This window comes from Grammomys surdaster, unplaced genomic scaffold (genome assembly GCF_004785775.1).
Source record: "Grammomys surdaster isolate TR1022 unplaced genomic scaffold, NIH_TR_1.0 223, whole genome shotgun sequence".
Classification (NCBI taxonomy): domain Eukaryota; kingdom Metazoa; phylum Chordata; class Mammalia; order Rodentia; family Muridae; genus Grammomys; species Grammomys surdaster.
The window spans coordinates 1333787-1351448 of record NW_021604668.1 but is presented as its reverse complement, the minus strand read 5'-3'; the positions used below and the strand labels follow the sequence as shown (position 1 = coordinate 1351448).

The following is a 17662-nucleotide window of genomic DNA, read 5'->3' as shown; positions in this document are numbered from 1 at the left end:
ACCTACATGGCAACTCATGACCATCTTATAACTGTAGTTCCATGGGATCCAATGTCCTCTTCTGATATGCATACATGCAGACAAAATACCCACATGTATAAAAATAAATAGAGAGATAGATGGATAGATATTAAAAATGAGATTTCTGTCCTGGATCTTCAGAGCTCTGTCTCTGCCTAATTAGAGGCAGAGACATGTTTTACAGGGTCTCTATAACCACAGCCTTTGGTACTTAGGAGCCCAGTGTGACCTGCCATGGGCTTCACAGTAGATTAATGTAAGGAAGAAAGGGAAGGAAAAGTTCAATATCAACTAAAGACAGCCTTTAAAATAAATTATGGGATATAGGTTGGTTAGAATGTTTGACTCACATGCACAAGCCCTAGGTTCTGTCCTCAGCACTCCAAAAACTGGGTGTGTTGCTATGCACCAGTAATTCAGCACTCAGGAGGCTGAGGGAGAGATTCAGATGTTCGAAGTCATCCTTTGCTACACAGAAAGTTCCAGGGCAATTGGGGCCACCTGACAACATCATTGTCATCAAGGCAAATTAGGAAATAATTCGGATTCCTTTTTCCTTTTCTTCCCTGTTTCTTTTCTCTTTTTAGTCAGATAGATTGTCCTGCATAGGAACAGCTGCTGTATTCAGGTGAGTGAGTAGTTCCTGTCCACAGAGGCCAAGCAGAATAGAATACGGCCCCTCCACTATCTACCCAGAGAACTTGACTCTCTTTCCTTTCAATTTGAGCATCAGGCCATGTTTCTTGAGCAGACTCCATGCATGGTGGTAGGGTTGGGGACAGCAGGAGGTGAAGAAGAAAGGATCAATATGCTTCTAAAGAGTCTCCAAGTGGAAGGTGCTGGCCCAGTAGGAAGTGGAGACTCTGGAGCTACAATCCTGAAAGCTGGGATGGGATCTAAGAGAGGTGGAGGCTTCCCGTGGTTCACACTGATTGATAGGCTTCATTGTGTCCTAGAGATTAGAAATATAAGAGAAACACCACGTGACAATTAGCAAACAGGAACCAGAAGAAACACATGACAGATCAGTAGATTTATGGAAAACAGTGCTGACAGGCCCATTTTTCAAAGTTCCATGTTTCACCTGCAGAATTTAAAATATAATAAAAAAAAAACTCCCAAGATTCTTCACATTTCAGATGCTTCGCTTAAGTGAGAGAATGCAAGTCAAGCGGGTTCTCACTTGTACCCACTTTCAGAGAGAGAGTTTCCTCGAATAGCTGTAGATGTCAGAACACATTTCCCTTTCCTCCACCTAACAATCCCAGGGTCACTGACGGCACAGACAGAAATGGGCAGAGATGTGCTCAAGCAAGAGGGTCCAAGTTAGCAGGCAGACCCAGGTGAAACGTGAGAGTATAATGTTTCTTAATGTTTCTTTTTTTCTTTGAATTTTTTCTTCCAACCTTCATCTTTTTTGTTTTTCTCCTTCAGTTTTCATTTCCCTTTCCTGTTTCTCTACAGAGAGAGAGAGAGAGAGAGAGAGAGAGAGAGAGAGAGAGAGAGAGAGATGGGTTTTATACTCATGCAAAATACCGTTAGCCGTCTACACACAGCTTAGAACAGACAACACCAGACCAAACGGTTGGGGGGGGAATTATTCAGGAGCTAGGGCAAAGGTGGGGGGAGAGAAATAGAAGAAGAAGATGGAGGAAGAAGAGAGTGAGGTCAGTGGGCTCTGCCTGTTTTAAATGGGCGGTGACATAGCCTCTCCCAGGTAAAGGTGAGGTAGTCAGGTGGATTCTGGGAGTGTATGGCAGTTGCCTTGGCAACGATGTGGGGGTCGTCTAGATGTGATGTCACTGGGTTTAGGGCCTGATACCAACACTAACACTTGGTCAAAGTTCAGAATCAGTGTAGTGGGAAAGGGTGCAAAACAAAAAAGTGGTCCAGGAGTGCAGGTAATCTATTCCACCTTAAAACTAGTTCACCTTAAAAGCACCTCCTCCCTCCTCCTTCTCCCTCCTCCTCCCTCCTCCTCTTTCCTCCCTCCTCCTCCAATCAACTATTCATTTCCCTTCAGCTCTCTACTGGATTCAACTCAGTTACAAAACACCTCCCACTTCTAAGGGACACCAAGAACTCTTCCCAGAGCACTGGCAAGCTTTCTACCTTTCTCCACAGGAAAACAAAAGCTGCACAAACAAAAGGGAGACCAGAATCTAAAACCTGGGTGATGTTGCTGGGTCACACCTCGACAGACCAGCAGCTGCCCAGCTGTGGATCACTGTGCCTCACTCCCTGGCTTAACCTGAGTCACCTGTTGAATCCCAGGAGAAATCTTGTTCTTCGGGAGACCTGGCTGGGTTTGGTGCTGGAGGCTTTTCAGCTTCTAATTACTGTGCTCGGAAGCGAATGAAGACAGCTTTAAAATAATGAGAACGCTGTTAAAGGAGTAGATGGTGCCGGGTGACAAAGAGAAGAGCTGGCTCTGTGTACAGTGTACATTTAGCCTGTCAGCAAACACACAGCCTTCTGCAGGTACCACAGAGATGCACGGACGGACGAAGGAGCTGTGAACCCGGAGGTTCTGGGTTTTGCTTTCACAAGCAGCTGCTGAAGTTAGAATAGCAGCTTAATAGAAATTAGAGTTTATCCTTTTGAATCTCCTAGCAATTTGCCTCTGTTGGGCCCGCGGTTCATTATGATGCAAAGAGAAAGGCTCCGGAACGGGGTGTGATTCAGGCCTGCATTCCCGTTGCCACGTTCAATTCAGCTGAAAGCCAGAAGTACAGTGAGTGTACTTCCTGGTCTTTGACCCTTCCTGGGAGCTTTTGAAAAGCGGAGTTTGTATAGAACACTAACCTCCTTCTCCACATTCACTGCCCATTAAAGTTAGTAAACCCACTCAGAGGCCGGCAGAAAACTACTTTAATTTTTTTTTTTACCTCTACCTGCCCCCTAGCTTAAAAACAGGGCGACCTCCTCTCCTCTGTCCTCAGCAAACTGAAGCAAGTAGCCTGGGAGACAGATGTTAAATGTCCCAAATCGTCTCTTGTGCTTTGGCACAAAAGGGCCAGTGACATAGAGGACAGTTGTTTTAAAATCTCTAAGCTTGAACAACCAAAGCAAGATAATATAAACACAAGGAGGGCGAGAACCAACAAGAATAGAATGTGTTTCCTGTGACTCTGCTGTAGACTTTAATCTGCATGGTGGTCTTCCTAAGGGACCAAGTTACAAACAGGCAGCCGTAGAGCAGAAAGGTTAAGCAACTTGCCTAAGTCTACCCAGCTAACTGGGCAGAGTGGGTCTATCTGCGTCCAGGAAACCTGAGTCCAAGTTCCCACTGCTGTCTCTCAGCACAAAAGGGAGCTGGACCCTGGGGATTCATGCAAGAAAGTTATAAGCAAATTCCAGGATAGATGGGTTCCAGAAGAAACATAAACAACTGACTTGTCCTTTTTTCTTTTAAAGATTTATTTATTTTTATTTATATGAGGCACACACCAGAAGAATGCATTGGATCCCATTATAGATGGCTGTGAGCCACCATGTGGTTGCTAGGAATTGAACTCAGGACCTCTGGAAGAGCAGTCAGTGCTCTTAACCGCTAAGCCATCTCTCCAACCCTTTGTCTATTTGTTTTTTAAAGGTCATTTAAAGTCAAGTTCAGAATCGATGAGGTTGAGTTAAAACATAAATGTACACTGGCTCAAAGTGAGGCTACTTAACACTAAGTAGGGCTAGTAGTAACCAGAGGCCCTAGTACCTGGATGCTATGTTTAGCAGTTACTGTGAAGAACAACAGGTTCATTTGGCCACTAAGTTAGTCTACACTTCTCTAGCTTTTCCAGCTGAAGGTGGACTCTGGAACAGAGGTTGAAGTCAATCCTGTTAGATTAAAAATACTGTCAAAACAAAAATTGCACAGCAGAAAAAACTCAAAGATTCAAATCAAATCACAGGAACCTTTAGTTCCCCAAACACCTGCCCTGGGGCAAAGCAAAGAAGCTAATTGGTGTGCACTGAGCTTGCCAATCAGAAGATTCTCAGGGTAGGATGGAAATCCCCTCAGGCTGTGGAAGCAGTAGGGATTCTAGGCAGTGAATAGGCCCCAGAGGAATTGCCCAAGAGCAGCACAAAGAAAGGTTTTTGCTCTCTGGTCACTAGCCTGAGCCTCTAGGCCTCCAGGGGGACTTTTAGAGGGTGTGATGAACTCAGTAAAAGAACTGGAGAACCCTCCTAGCCTGTCGGAATTGTAGCAGGTGCCAGTGACTCTGCTTAGGTAACTGATCATTTACTTGAGCAAAATCTGCCCTCTGTATAAAAAACGAAAACAAAACAAACAACAACAACCAAACCCGAAGGAGATGGTGGCATTAGCTCTGATGATATCAGCTTTGAAACAAGGCACTCAGGTTGAGCATTGAGGTCTGTGCCAGGTGTGAATGCAGAGAATTGGAAACTTGCCACACACTCCACCGGACAGCCAGCACTGATAGATTCTGACAGTCCCTGGGGACCTAGCACCAAAAGCTTGAGGATGAGGTGCCACAGCAGAGTCAGCCCCTGCCTGGGGGTGGGGTGGGGGAATGAGTACAATGAGCAAAGAGGTTCTGGAGGCAAGACATCTGCACCGCTGTTCCCTCATGGGGCAACCAGCACACTGCAGGGCAAGGGAGACTGGCAGAGCAAGGTTTTGTTAGCAGCCATGGATAGAAATGAACAGTGAAGGTGAGTTAATGAGAAGGAAGAGCCTCATGAGTAATATATTCACCAGTGTAACTAGAGTTTCAGTGTAACCAGCAGGCTTCACTCAGCCACTCAATTAAGAGAGGAGAACCAGTGAACAGCAGAGAGAAGATTCACTCAGTGTGACACATTCAGAAGAGACAAAAAAAGAATCCAATGGCTCCAACTACAGTTCCTCTTTTAAAAAGTTTTTTTTCAAGTTTTAATTGTGTGTTATTGTTAAGGGTACAAAACAACACTGGTCAGTGGTGGCGCACGCCTTTAATCCCAGCACTTGGGAGGCAGAGGCAGGTGGATTTCTGAGTTCGAGGCCAGCCTGGTCTACAGAATGAGTTCCAGGACAGCCAGGGCTATACAGAGAAACCCTGTCTTGAAAAACCAAAAAAAAAAAAAGAGTACACAACAACAACACACCAAAACTCCTGGTTAAGAGAGTAAACTCTCTGGCTTGGGTGGACACTGGACACTTCAGCTATGCTTCTTTGACTAAGGGACCATCCTTAGAAGGTTGCCGATCTTCATCCTCATGCTAAAGAGAGGTTGGGTGGAATAGTTAGCCCTTTAATGAGATACTGTACTTTTTCCTTCCCAGAATTCCTGCCTCTAAGATAGTAGCTCACAGACTGCAGCCTTGCTAAGAGTCCTAAGTCTGCTTGCTTTTCCGAGTTACTTAACAAAAAGCATAATTTCTCCTTTTTGTCTATCTCCTTTCTAAATGCAGTTTTCCTAAGACTTTGGGCTCCCCACCGCAACCCCTACCCCAGGACAACATTTTGGGCTTCCTTTCTCTCTCCCCCTCCACTCCCCCTCCCCTCCCCCTCCCCCTTTCCCCCCCACCTCCCTCTAAATCTTCCAGCCTTACAGCCTTGCCCACTTCATCATTGCTCCACACCAGCTTCAATGGCAGGGCTCCCCTACCCCCACTTTTTTACTCCTCTGGGCAGGTGCTAAAATTTACAGCTTGCCTGTCCTCAGGTCTTTCTTTAAACTATAATAAAAATGTCCTTGAGCTTCTGTTTAAGCACATTCCTAAAGCCTGTTCTTAATGAGACTAAGAACCCCAAGAGGGGATCCTGATTTTCCCTGCATCAGTACGTGTATATGCTCGTAGGTGCCTGTGGAGGCCAGAGATGTATCATCTTGGATCTGAAGTCAGAGGCAGTTTTCAGTCTCCTAACAATGAGTGCTATGAACCAAACTTGGATCTTCCAGAAGAGCAGCAAGAGCTCCTAACCACTGAGCTGTCTCTCCCACCCCACAAGTCCATCTTTGAGATACTGACATGAACTTCAGATTTAAGTAGAGAAGGGGTTGGGGATAGGGGTTTGCATGATCAGGCAGTTCTAGTGAAGGTACGGTCTAGTGAATAACTGCCTTAGCTCTGGTCCTGCTAAGCAATGCCAAGAATGCTGTTGGCTTGCAAGGTAAGCTGATTCTAATGAGATCATTATTTCTTCTTTGGGGAATGGCCTAGCCAACATAGATGACTGACCTGAAAAGGGTGTGACCTGGCCCTCATGGATGACTGTCCCTACACAGGGAATGGCCTGTCCTAGTTTGCCCTTCCTAGAATCCAAAGTGACTACAGATTTAGGACAATGATGTCTCTGTTCCTTCAGCCTTGCAGGAAGAGGAAATTGACCTGGCAAAGGAATACTGTGAGTGACCATACCTGTGCACAATCAGACATGAATCTAAGTACAAGAGACAAACACAAAATGAGAGCAGAGATGACAGGTACCAGTCTTTCATCCTACTTTTAGTTGCCCTCTGGGCCCACATGAGGAATTGGTGCTGTCTAGCAAAGGGAGTGTCTCACTGCCTGTTAAAGGAAAAATTGCATATGGATACTTGTGTGACTCTTGCTTACTATCTTTGCAAGAGCCTTGGGTCAATAGCCAGATGCTGAAGGTTAGACTCACGTAGAGCGCCTATCTGATGAGTGTACCAGAGAACTACCTCACCTTCCTGAGACCATAAAGCACTTACCCAGAAGCAGCATTTACATTTTACAAACCTAAGTCCAATTCTGGGGAACAATTCTCATGATGGAATCTTTCAAGCAAGAAGTTTATTGGATGGGCTCTCAAGAGAACTATACCTTTGGGGTTGTGAAGATGAGGGAAGCTAGATAGGCACAGAGGACAAAGAGATCTTTGCATGGTTGGTACCCAAAGCTGATACAATAGCAGCACCCCTCTTCCCCAAACAGCTAGAACCAGTCTGGTTGTCTAAAGTGGCTGCTAACTGTCCTTTGCTGCAATATAATGGTGTCTCCCTCTTCCCATCTGACAGAATGGCACACTCAAGCCCATATAAGAACAGTTGGAGAGTAAACCCTAGGCCTGAAATTACCCAATAGATGTGTCTGAAAAGAACTCCCCAAGCTATGTAGCTAGCTGAACTGAGCCACATGCCCCAGGCTTCTGACAAAGAAAAAGACAGTTTACCCTGTTACCAGCTACCCTGAGTGAACAGAAGAATCAAACTGCAAAGTAAGACCAAGAAGGCCTCAGGCACTCCCAGAGGGCTGTGGGACTGAGGTGACTTCATGTAGCCTGAGTGGAGGCCAGAGACCCAAGCCTTAAAAAGGATGAGAGAGGAGTCTAGTGTCCAGAGTTACAGATGATGAGAGGTTAAACAATAATCCTTTTGTGGGCTTAATAATCCTTCCTTTTTAGCTTCTGCCTCCACTTCCTTTTATGTCTAGCCAAAATTCAAATGCAAAATTAATTCTTCCCCTCCACTCCTTCCCCACACTCTCATGCCCTGCAGTGGAGGAATGAGAGAATAAGGAATCATAGCCCTTTATCACTCCTTGTATAGAGGAGTTAAGCCCTGACTGGGAAAGGGCCTCGCCTTGAGGGAGGTCTTTCTCTAGAGCAGTCTTCATCAACAGAGCCTGGAGCAGTTAGAGTAAGCGCTTTGGTCTTTAGAGGCACCACTAACAAGACCATAACAAATGAGCAATCCCTGGAACCCATTATAGGGAACAGACTTCCAATCGGTCCAACATCTGTTTGCCTGGGGACAACCAAATAGAAGTCTCCTTCTTGAAACACTAAAACTTGACTTGCTAGGAGTTAAAGGATTTAGCAAAACTCTCTGAAACACTTGGTTTTCTGAAAGTCCTTATGGTTTTGAGACAGTGTCTCCTGTAGCTTGGGCTGGCCTCTAACTTACTATGATGCAAGACCTAATCTTAAACTCCTGATTTTCCCGCCTCTGCCTCTCACTGGAGAGTGCTAACACCTATTACTTGCTATTCTGAAAGTATACATTGTAAATCACTTGCCCACTCGCATTCTACACTTAAAGGTAATATCTAATCCCCACCCAAATTTACTTGAATAGATATGTGCTGTGTTTCCATTTTAAGGCTACATTGTTATTCATGTTTATTCCCAAGATGGGATGGCAAATGATGGCTGAAAGAAAGATGATTGTTTAAGGTCACATGATTGACAGACTCAAGCTAAATTTAGAATTTATCAATTTGGATGTTAACTTATGGCAGTCATTTTAAGTGAGGGAGAACTTCTGTTTGCAGTGATATTTAAGAACATGGGTGATTTGGGAGCTTTCTTTCTTTCTTTCTTTCTTTCTTTCTTTCTTTCTTTCTTTCTTTCTTTCTTTCATCATTTAAAGACATAAAAATACATCCTGCCAAATCTCCTTCTTTTCTCCTTTAAATTGGAGCCATTTGAGAGAGAGAGAGACTGTGGTATTCCACCAGGAATGACTAACTTTCTAGGAGTTCCCACCTTAGGATTTCTGAAGACCCTGGTTGAGTACTTCAAAACTACTGTGCATGTTGTCTTAAAGTTACCTTTGGGGTCTCTTGGGGGAGGATTAGCTATCTTTCAAGTTCCCAAGATTCCTGGGAACCTGATTCAGACAGTAGTGGGGGGAAACTCCCTAGGGGACAAAGCAGAGACCAGAGATGGGTGTTAGGAAACAGTGGCCATGGTCTTCCTTGTGAGATGGAGGAGAAAGGGCATGGAATGGAGCTGAAAGAACCACAGAGGAAGGCACAGCACAATGCCACTTCCTCAGCAGGCCTCCTCTGGCATCTCCTGACAAAGATGCTTCCAGCCCAAGTGAGTACGGCAGCTGCCTACCTCCGTTTCTCTAGAAGGCACTCGAACTTCGTTAAACCACCAGTTCCCCTCCAGATCCAGCATTACTTCTGCCAATTGTGTGAAAATAAAATGGGATATGAGAAAAATTTACAAATAAAAATCTTACAGTAATCCCGGCAGTATCTGTTTCCTGGTGACACAATGTGTTCTTAGAGACTTGGACATGACAGAACACAAAGGCCTGCACAAGAAGTCCTGTCCAGTAGGCACCAAACAGAGTCATTCTACCAACAGTGATGGGCGTTTGAAAATTGCCTGTTGGCCATTTGAAGATATTTTCATTTCTGATGGGCCTGTAATCTGCGAGAAATGAACTTCAATTGCTTTTTCTGCAAGTACTAAAAAGTTACTCTTATGTCTTGGAGGGCCCCGGCAAAGCACATGTCAAGGACTGGTAGGTCAGTGGGTCTGAAATCACAGCTCTGAAATGAACACTTGATACTGTATATAAATTGAATGATCAGCTGGGTGATTTTAGAACTACCTGGGTGGAATTTATGTGTCTTCTGGATGAGATGATGGTTCTAGGCCAGTGGGAGTACCTGACACAGAGCACTGCAATCAGCAGGGAGGGGAGGAGAGCTGGGCGGGAGGGGGTGGTTAAGTGGCTTGACCCCCGACCTAGTCTTTTCACCCATCTCCTTCTGATTGTCCTTCAGCGTGAGTGCAGCTACTTACAGGCAGTTGTTCCTTGCTGTGTGAGAGCAAGCTCAGGACGGCTCAGCATTTGCTTACTCTGTGAGAGATGGTCAAGTGCACCTTGACCTACATGTCCCCTGCAGATTGGGAGATCTGACAATTTTTGGCCTTGGCTTGGTCATTACTGATTGGTGATATCTTTTTAAAAATATGGCTAATATTCATACGCCAAATTCTGATCTTTTAATAATTTAGATCCTGAACTTTCAGGAAGAGATTGAGAGGAAGAAAAGATTTACAGAGGGCAAGAAGTAACATAAGACAGAGAACTGATGAAATAATAGATGAGTGAGACAAAAATTAAAACAGCATTAACAAGGTCAGGAGAAGAGACACATGAAGAATGGATGTGGTATAGCTGAGCTTAGAAGGGAAAGGGGGTTAAAGAAAGAATAATTCCAAGTTTATTAAAATGTTACTATTCCAGTTCTCATAACTATCTTTCCTAATTATTCTATTTTCTTTCTCTTTTAAAACTGTTTTTCATTTTATTTTTATATGCATTGATGTGTTGCCTGCATTTTTGTCTGTGTGAGAGTGTTGCATCACCTGGAACTGGAGTTGTAGAAGGGTTGTGAGCTGCTATGTGGATACTGAGAATTGAACCTGGATCCTTTGGAAGAAGGGCCAGTGTTCTAAACTGGCTGAGCCAACTCTCCAGCCCCTCTTTTCTTGACCATCAATAGTTCTTAGTAAGAATAACCTATTCCCTTCTTGGCTTCTAAACTGTAATAACCCCTTATGACAGACACAACTAAAACTCCTTTAAGTATAGCACTGGGGAAAATGGAAAGTGAATGGAAGAGTGGAGAAAGGCTGCACCATTGTTGCCTACCTACTTAGGATGCAGAATACCTAGGTGTGTGTGTGCTCAGTGCATGTTCTCCACAGATTTTCTGCAGAAGGACCCAACTATTATAAACAATCTTACCATTCAAATTTACTGACTGCACACAGCTTCCATTGTACCAGACTTAGATCTCCTGTGAATGTGGGGAGAAGACTGATTTCAAAGGACAAATGTGTCCAGAGCACAAGACTGAACTATTTCCTGTATATGGCCTGCTGGGGTTCCCACACATGATGTCACCTTAATTCCCACATTAACTATGTGTGCCTAGTTCCTCATTTTCCATATCATCTTCTTTGGCTAACTGCCAATTCCCATCTGCTGCCATTCTTGGCCCCAGAAGAGAAGCATGGGCTCTGTGATATTTAAAAAGTCATTTAACAAGGGCCGAATACGAACGGCATATCAACTTTGATGAAGACTGAGGACTCCCCGTACATCACAGCAGAAGTTATTGAAACACATTAATAAATTGTTACTTTTTCAATACAGGTAAGGCATAAAATGAAAAGTTCAAAAGAGGGCTATTCTGCTTTGATAGCTGAAGACTCCCTGGTGTATACTCAACAGATTAACCTAAAACAGACTCCAAAGTCTTGTGAGAGACATCTTTGCTGCACAAGCACACTGGGATTCATGCTCACAATTAACTTGATTTGCAAGAACACAAGCTAATGTTTCACTGTCTTTCTATCACACAACCAAAAAACCTCCCAGAGATCTTGGAGAATCAGACTAATGTTCTCTGACCTGTAAATATGTTTAGAACCATCCCTTTTATGCCTTGCTTTCCAGAAAGAACATGTCACCATGCTGCTTGAGTTTGCTTTGCTTTCCTAAGAACCTGCATTGCAGGAATTCCACACTTACTAAGTGTACCTAGCCTATTGTACCCCAGTTCTAGGTTGGAGCATCAAATGCATAAATAGGAACGGCAATTCTTAGACTACTAATCCATTTTGATTCCATAACTGAGATTAATAAGATGCTCTTCACAAGAGGCCATGGCAACTAAAATAAAAACCATGTTGAACAGTCAAGGAAGCCTGAAATTTGAGAGGATTCAGACCTGCAGTGCTTTTGTCTTGAGATAGCATACAACCTTGCCTGTGTCTTCCAGGTGGCTGCAGAAGACCCATTGGCAGGAATGTAAATAGGACATGAGTTACAAATATGCTCAGTTAAAACATTTCCTTTCTGGAGGACAAAGCTGCCTGGGCCAGGATAACAATGTCAGTCACCTTGTGTCCACCGAAAGGGGACAGAACTGCACCTTCTCATCTGTATCCAACCCTGATTCGATTCTCTGCTCCGGTGTGCAGCGAAAGGCAGCAAGAGCGTTGATCCCCACAAACCCTGCCATTCCGGGAGAGGCCGCCTCTGCTTTTCTTAGATAAGCTGTGGATTGTAACGGCCATGGCCGGGCTTTGCGCCCCTGGGAGTAATGAACACACCACACCGACCGATCTCAGTCTGTACATACCTTCCCCTGAGCAATTTTAACTTTTCCCATGTCCATTAGGCCTTCCAGCCTAATCTCACTCTGCCAATTGCTCCCATGGTGAGATCATTAAGTAAATTATTTTAAGATCAAACACCCTGCAGTGACAATGGCGTCCCATGTAAGGTAAATGCTTCAAAGGCCCCCCTTTCAAATTACAGCTCTCCGGAGTTCCTAGTCGCCTCTCCTAGGGCCTACCCCGCCACTGCCTGCACCGCTTGGCTTGTTGCCCCAGGCAAAGGTAGCACTGCTAATTGGCCTCTGTAACAAAACTGACCTGTGGACAGGATAAGGCTTGTTTGGAGCTTAGAGACAAAAATTATTCAAGGTTAAAAACACATGAATGCCCCAACTACGTCACCAAGAAAGCGGACTGAATGAACGTCTTCTCCCGCCGTTCCTGGTGTGAAAGAATGCGCTCCCGGCGCCCGGGCCGAACAAAGGCTCCTTCAGGTAGCCGGCGCCCGCACCCTCTCTGCGGGTCTCCTCGCCATCCTCTTAAACCCAGAGCCCAGGAGCCCCATCCTCGCCGGGGTTCCAGGCCTCCTCCTGGGGAGGGCCTTTGATCTCCTCGGCTAGTGGCAGATGGGACAATTTAACTGCTTGGAACAGGTGCAGCGAGTTTGCCTGACAGGTCGGGGCTTTTATTTCTAGCACATTAGCCGGGCGCATACAAATGGTTTTTTGACAGATTCAAGCAGGTAAAATAGCACCGAAGCTCTGCGAAAGCGCGGTCACACCTGCCGAGGTGGCACAATTGCAAAAATGCTGCATAAATTAAAGACAGGTAAAACCTTGGGGCTCCCTGCAGCAGGCGGCTTTGGGTTTGGGTTTTTGTTTTTTGTTTTTTTACTACTTGGAAAGGTGGTGTGTTGTGGTGGGAGTGGAAGGGCATTCTCCAACGAGTAAACACCAAACCCCTTGATCTCTTTGGGCTCAAAAGAAGCCGGGCTTGGTCCGGGTGGTTCCCAGCCATCCTCCTGTGGCGGTGGCTTGTCACACTTCAGTGATACTCGCCGGGACTGAGGAGGAGAGAGGAATAAAGCAGCACCCCGCCTGGCTGCCCTGGGGCTACCCTGCAGCCTCCGCCCCTCGATCCCCTCCCGCCATTCTTCCTCTCCAGGTGAAAGATTGGGATCTACAAATTGTGCTTAGCTAATGAAATAGCTCACCCATTGAGGAAAGTTTGGTAAATAGTCTTCTAAGGGCATCCACAGAATCAGGAAAGTGGCTGATTGCGCTAGCCAGTCTTCTCCGATGTGGGAAAAAGAACGATTTTGGACCCGTTGTCGGTTACTCTCATTTTTCTTGGGGAAAAAAATGTTCTTCTAATTGAAATATCGAAGTAATTTTCTTGCAGCAAAGGTATTCCAGAACATTATTTGTGTGTGAGTGTGTTTAAAATGGCACACTGAAACATTTTTAAAGTGGCAAAATGTGATGCTATTTGGCAGCAATTTTTCTTTTGTTCTTCACATCTGTTCATGATAATCGTCTTTATGTCGTAAAATTAGATTTCAAATTAATAACTTAAATTCATTCCCTTTTTCCATTTCCATTTTTAACTTCAGAAGGTTTCCAGAGTGCTTTTTCATTCTCAAGAACCTTAGTTAGGCATCACAGTTAAAAGCCTAAGTACCTTGGGAAGGGGGCTGCTCCTTCCCTGGCTGTGCTTCTAGACCAAGAAAAATTAAACATCACCTCTTACCTTTTTCTTGGCCTTGCTGCTCACTAATGGGCTGAGAGAGAGACAGCACTTACAAGATAGGGCAGCACTCAGAGTCCAACCTAGAAAGGAAGACCCCTCCTAACAAAGATGCTTCTCTGGGGACCATGGCATTTTCTCTGTTGAAATCACAATCCTGGGCCAGTTATTACATAGAATGGCTAAGACTTCAGAAGACACTGAAGTCAACTCCAGGTTTTAGATAGGAACTATAAAGGAGAGAAACCAAGGGCCAGCTACTCAAAGTGAATTGTATTGTGAATGTTTTTATTTGCCTATTCATGGGATGAATTTGGCTAGCTTGCTGAGAGCCCTGGTATAGAAGGCACTAGGGGGCATACAGATACTCTATTCAGAATGGGGCCCAGGGGCAGATCTGGGGCAAGGATGTGTGCACACACATGTTTGTGCACAAGGAGAGATTATGGGGCAAATGAACAGTTAGTAAGGTAGTACATTAAACACTGATACTTTACAGAGCAGAGTACTACAGGAGAGTAGCCAGCCTTAACAAGAGGGGGTTATCACCAAGTACAGGAAGGGAGCTTTGTTTGTTTGTTTGTTTGTTTGTTTTCTGAGATAGAGTTTCTCTGTGTAGCACTGGATGTCCTGGAACTTGTTTTGTAGACCAGGCTGGCCTCAAATTCACAGAGACCCACCACCTACCCCTGCCTCCTAAGTGCTGGGATTAAAGGTGGTCACCACTGTTGGCATTTTGTCTAGGCTCTGCCCAACAGCCTGGTGTGCTTGACACCAGAGTCTGCTTGCCCCTTCCTCTCTCTCTTGCTTTCTTGCTTTTGCTCTCTCCTCTTGCTTCTGCTCCACCTCTCTCTCCATTCCCCTTCCCCCTCTCTCTCCACAAGCTCATGAACAGCCTCTATTCCTCTACTCTCTTTCTGCCTTTCTCTGTCCCTACTCCCTCAATTCCCCTCCCCATGACCTGAATAAACTCTATTCTATACTATATTGTCCTGTGTCTGGTTCTTCAGAGGGAAGGGATGCCTCAGCATGGGCCCCGTGGAGGCAACACACCTGTCTACACATCTACCAAACATATTTTCTCTCTCTTTATCTTTTTATAAAACACAACCACCACCACCACACATGGCCCAGGAAGATGGTTTTAAACAAAATACTTAATAATAAATAGGTGTTTGTATAGGTGATTATATAGACCATAGACCAAAGATGATAAAGAATTCAAACTATTTGAACAATGTGAAAATGCATAAGCTAAAGGAAGACTTAAGGAGGAGCCTAAGGGGAAATAAAGTGCCTGATGTTTGGCCATTGTATGTTGCAGATGCTGCCACACACTGCCAAGCACCTCTGTGAACATTAGCCAGTAGTCTGAGGGTGGTAGGCTGACAATATAGAGGAAGTCTGTGTCCCTGCATTTGGTCACCATCATGGCAGCTTGGGCCACCCTCATTGGTCAAAAGCAGGATGTAGGGATGTTTGTATGACCATGGCCATCACCATGAATTCGAGAGAAAGATTCTGTTCTCAGCAGGGTAGGGTGGTGGCATCTTTGCAAGGCACCAAGCTGTCAGTCACCTCTGCTGTCCCGCTATACAGGAACTGTCAGGAACACATTAGCTTCTTATTAAAGCTCAATTTTAAATTTTTTTCTGCAAGTTCAAAATACATTTGCAGTACTACTTTTTTTTTAATTTGTAGTTTTTACCATTTATTTTTTTAAACTTCATTTTCTCTGTGTATGAGGGTGCTGGCTTTGATTTTCCAAAGCTTACCTTTAATAAGGGTTCTTAAATGCTTTAACCTCCCTTCTAGCTCACCACCCACCAGAGGTAGTGGGAAAAAAAAAGGTTATTAGGATATAGAGGAGTGGTGGGGGGAAATGGATCTGTTTAGAAATAGTTCTTTAGAGTAAATAGTTCCTTGGGGCAATTTCAATTTCCACTTGTCAGGATACCAGAAGTCAAATTCAGTGGATAGTAAATCATCAGCACAACCCAACAGAAACAGCCAGGCCTCAGCCAAAGCACCAGTCAGCAGGAACAACCAGGACCAGCAGGGATGCCAGGAGAAGTTCTCTGCTATGCCTCTGTCAACAGATGGAGATCATCGAAGACAAAGACATGAGACCAACGAAATGTTGCAAAGCTAGCTATGCAAACTCCATCACTGTCCGCTGAGTCCTACTTATACTCCCTCCAAACATCACGTGTCCTCCCACGGGTCTTGCCTCAGCAAAATACCACGTGAGTCTGTATCCACTTCATTCTGCCAATTGACCTGAATCCACTGAAATGGCAAGAAGCCACCAGAACACCACCAGAAGTTTTTTGGTGCATTTCTCTGTATGGACTTACAACAAACAATGACCAATAAACAATGGTAAGGTGGACTAATACCATCCAGTGTCATCCACCATCTCTTGGGTTATATTTATATTCCTTCTTAACATCATGCGAAGAAGTCAGCTCAGGAACTTTGGAACACTTGTCTCTCCAGAAAAGAGAGGATAACATTCCTCAGACCACAGGGGGTGGGGACCAACCTGTGGGTGGGGGAGGCCCAGAGCACATGGACACATTCCACAGGATGGACCATTGGCCACTCACAGACAAGGTAAGTCCCTGCTGCCTCATTCCCTAAAGTCTAATCAGTGTAAAAGTCACACTGTTCTCCCAATCATATTTTGCCTAGCTGCTGTTTCTCTATGCTACCCCTGGAAACTGTATAAAGGTCCACTGAATGAGTTACCTGGGGTTGCCGCCTTTCCTTTTGGATGCAGAATGACCCCAGCATGCTGGAACAATAAAATTCCTCTTGCTTTTGTATTGATCCCCAGCTTTGTGTTGTTAACTCAGAAGGTCTCCGATAAGCCAAGGCTCGTCAGAGTCACACATGCATCCTTTCACGGGTCTACTTCAGCAAAATATTCTTTCTTGTGTCTGCTTAGCAAAATATCCTTTACCTGTGTGCCCCAGCAAAACATCATTTGACATAACTGACTTTCCAAAGAAACCCAAAGTTTCCACGAGATAGAGAGAGAGAGAGAGAGAGAGAGAGAGAGAGAGAGAGAGAGAGAGAGAGAGAGAGGAGAAGCAATCAGAGAAAAACTTTGGAGAATTGGTTCTTTTCTTCTACCATGTGGGTTCCAGGAACAGAGAGCTCAGGCTGCCAGACTTGATAGCAAGCAACCTTTCCTTCTGAACATCTCATCAACTCCTTCCTCTTACTTTTTAAAAAATTGAAAAATAAAACAAAAAGTTAAATCTATGATTGTGATATCTTAAGCTATATGAATTTAGAAGTTGTGTGATTTTAGAGGTTCTGAGGCTTTGAAATTATGAATTTCTAATGTATAACTTTGAAGGTATGAGTTATGCTTCTTCAAGATACCCTGGGTTATGTATTTGGTAGTCTAGCTGAAAGGGCTAAAATGTAGACAGTTGAACAGCTTGGTCAGACTCTACCTCATCAGAGACATTATACAATCTGTCTGAGAGCCTCTGCCTAGTGTGTGGTCAGGAAGTCTCACCCAGTCATCTATCATGAGTTGGACCTGCTACTAAGACACCTTCTTTTCTCAGTACTTGATTCTGTCAGGGAATGATCTAATCAATCACTCAGGAATACCCCTAGCTATTCTCCTGTTGCTTGGTTTTATTTTCCTCTCAGCCCTGATATTTGTCTGTCCACCATTAGAGTGTAAACTACCTGCATGTCCTCCACCCTCGGAGCCCAGGATAGCCTGATTCAGCACACTCAGCTGTGCTTTATTGGCCAAGGGAATGGCCAGGTAAAGCTACCAGGCTGCAGTGGCCATGGTGCATAGCCTGGTGTGGCTGTGGTCTTCCCATCTTCCCTTGGCTCTCTGTCTTAAGGAAGCTAATGGTGCTGAGGGCAAGCCTAGCCCTGGGTATAATTTAGTCTGTTCTCACTTGTTTCATTTTACTATGTTGCCTTTTTTTCAGTCAGATAGCATCAATCTGACAGACTGATTCAACAGGGTAATGACATTAATCTTAGTGAGGTGTCTTGTTGACTTCAAATGA

The 17662-nt window shown here is 44.6% G+C and overlaps 1 long non-coding RNA gene across 1 annotated transcript; it reads right to left on the bottom strand.

Moving 5' to 3' along the window:
• Positions 1-552: 552 nt before the first annotated feature.
• On the bottom strand, positions 553-12408 carry LOC114625828. The gene is made up of 4 exons (XR_003712141.1): positions 12186-12408; positions 11649-11842; positions 10489-10540; positions 553-973 (listed from the first exon to the last, which is right to left on the bottom strand). It is a non-coding gene; the product is annotated as an uncharacterized LOC114625828 (long non-coding RNA).
• Positions 12409-17662: the final 5254 nt, after the last annotated feature.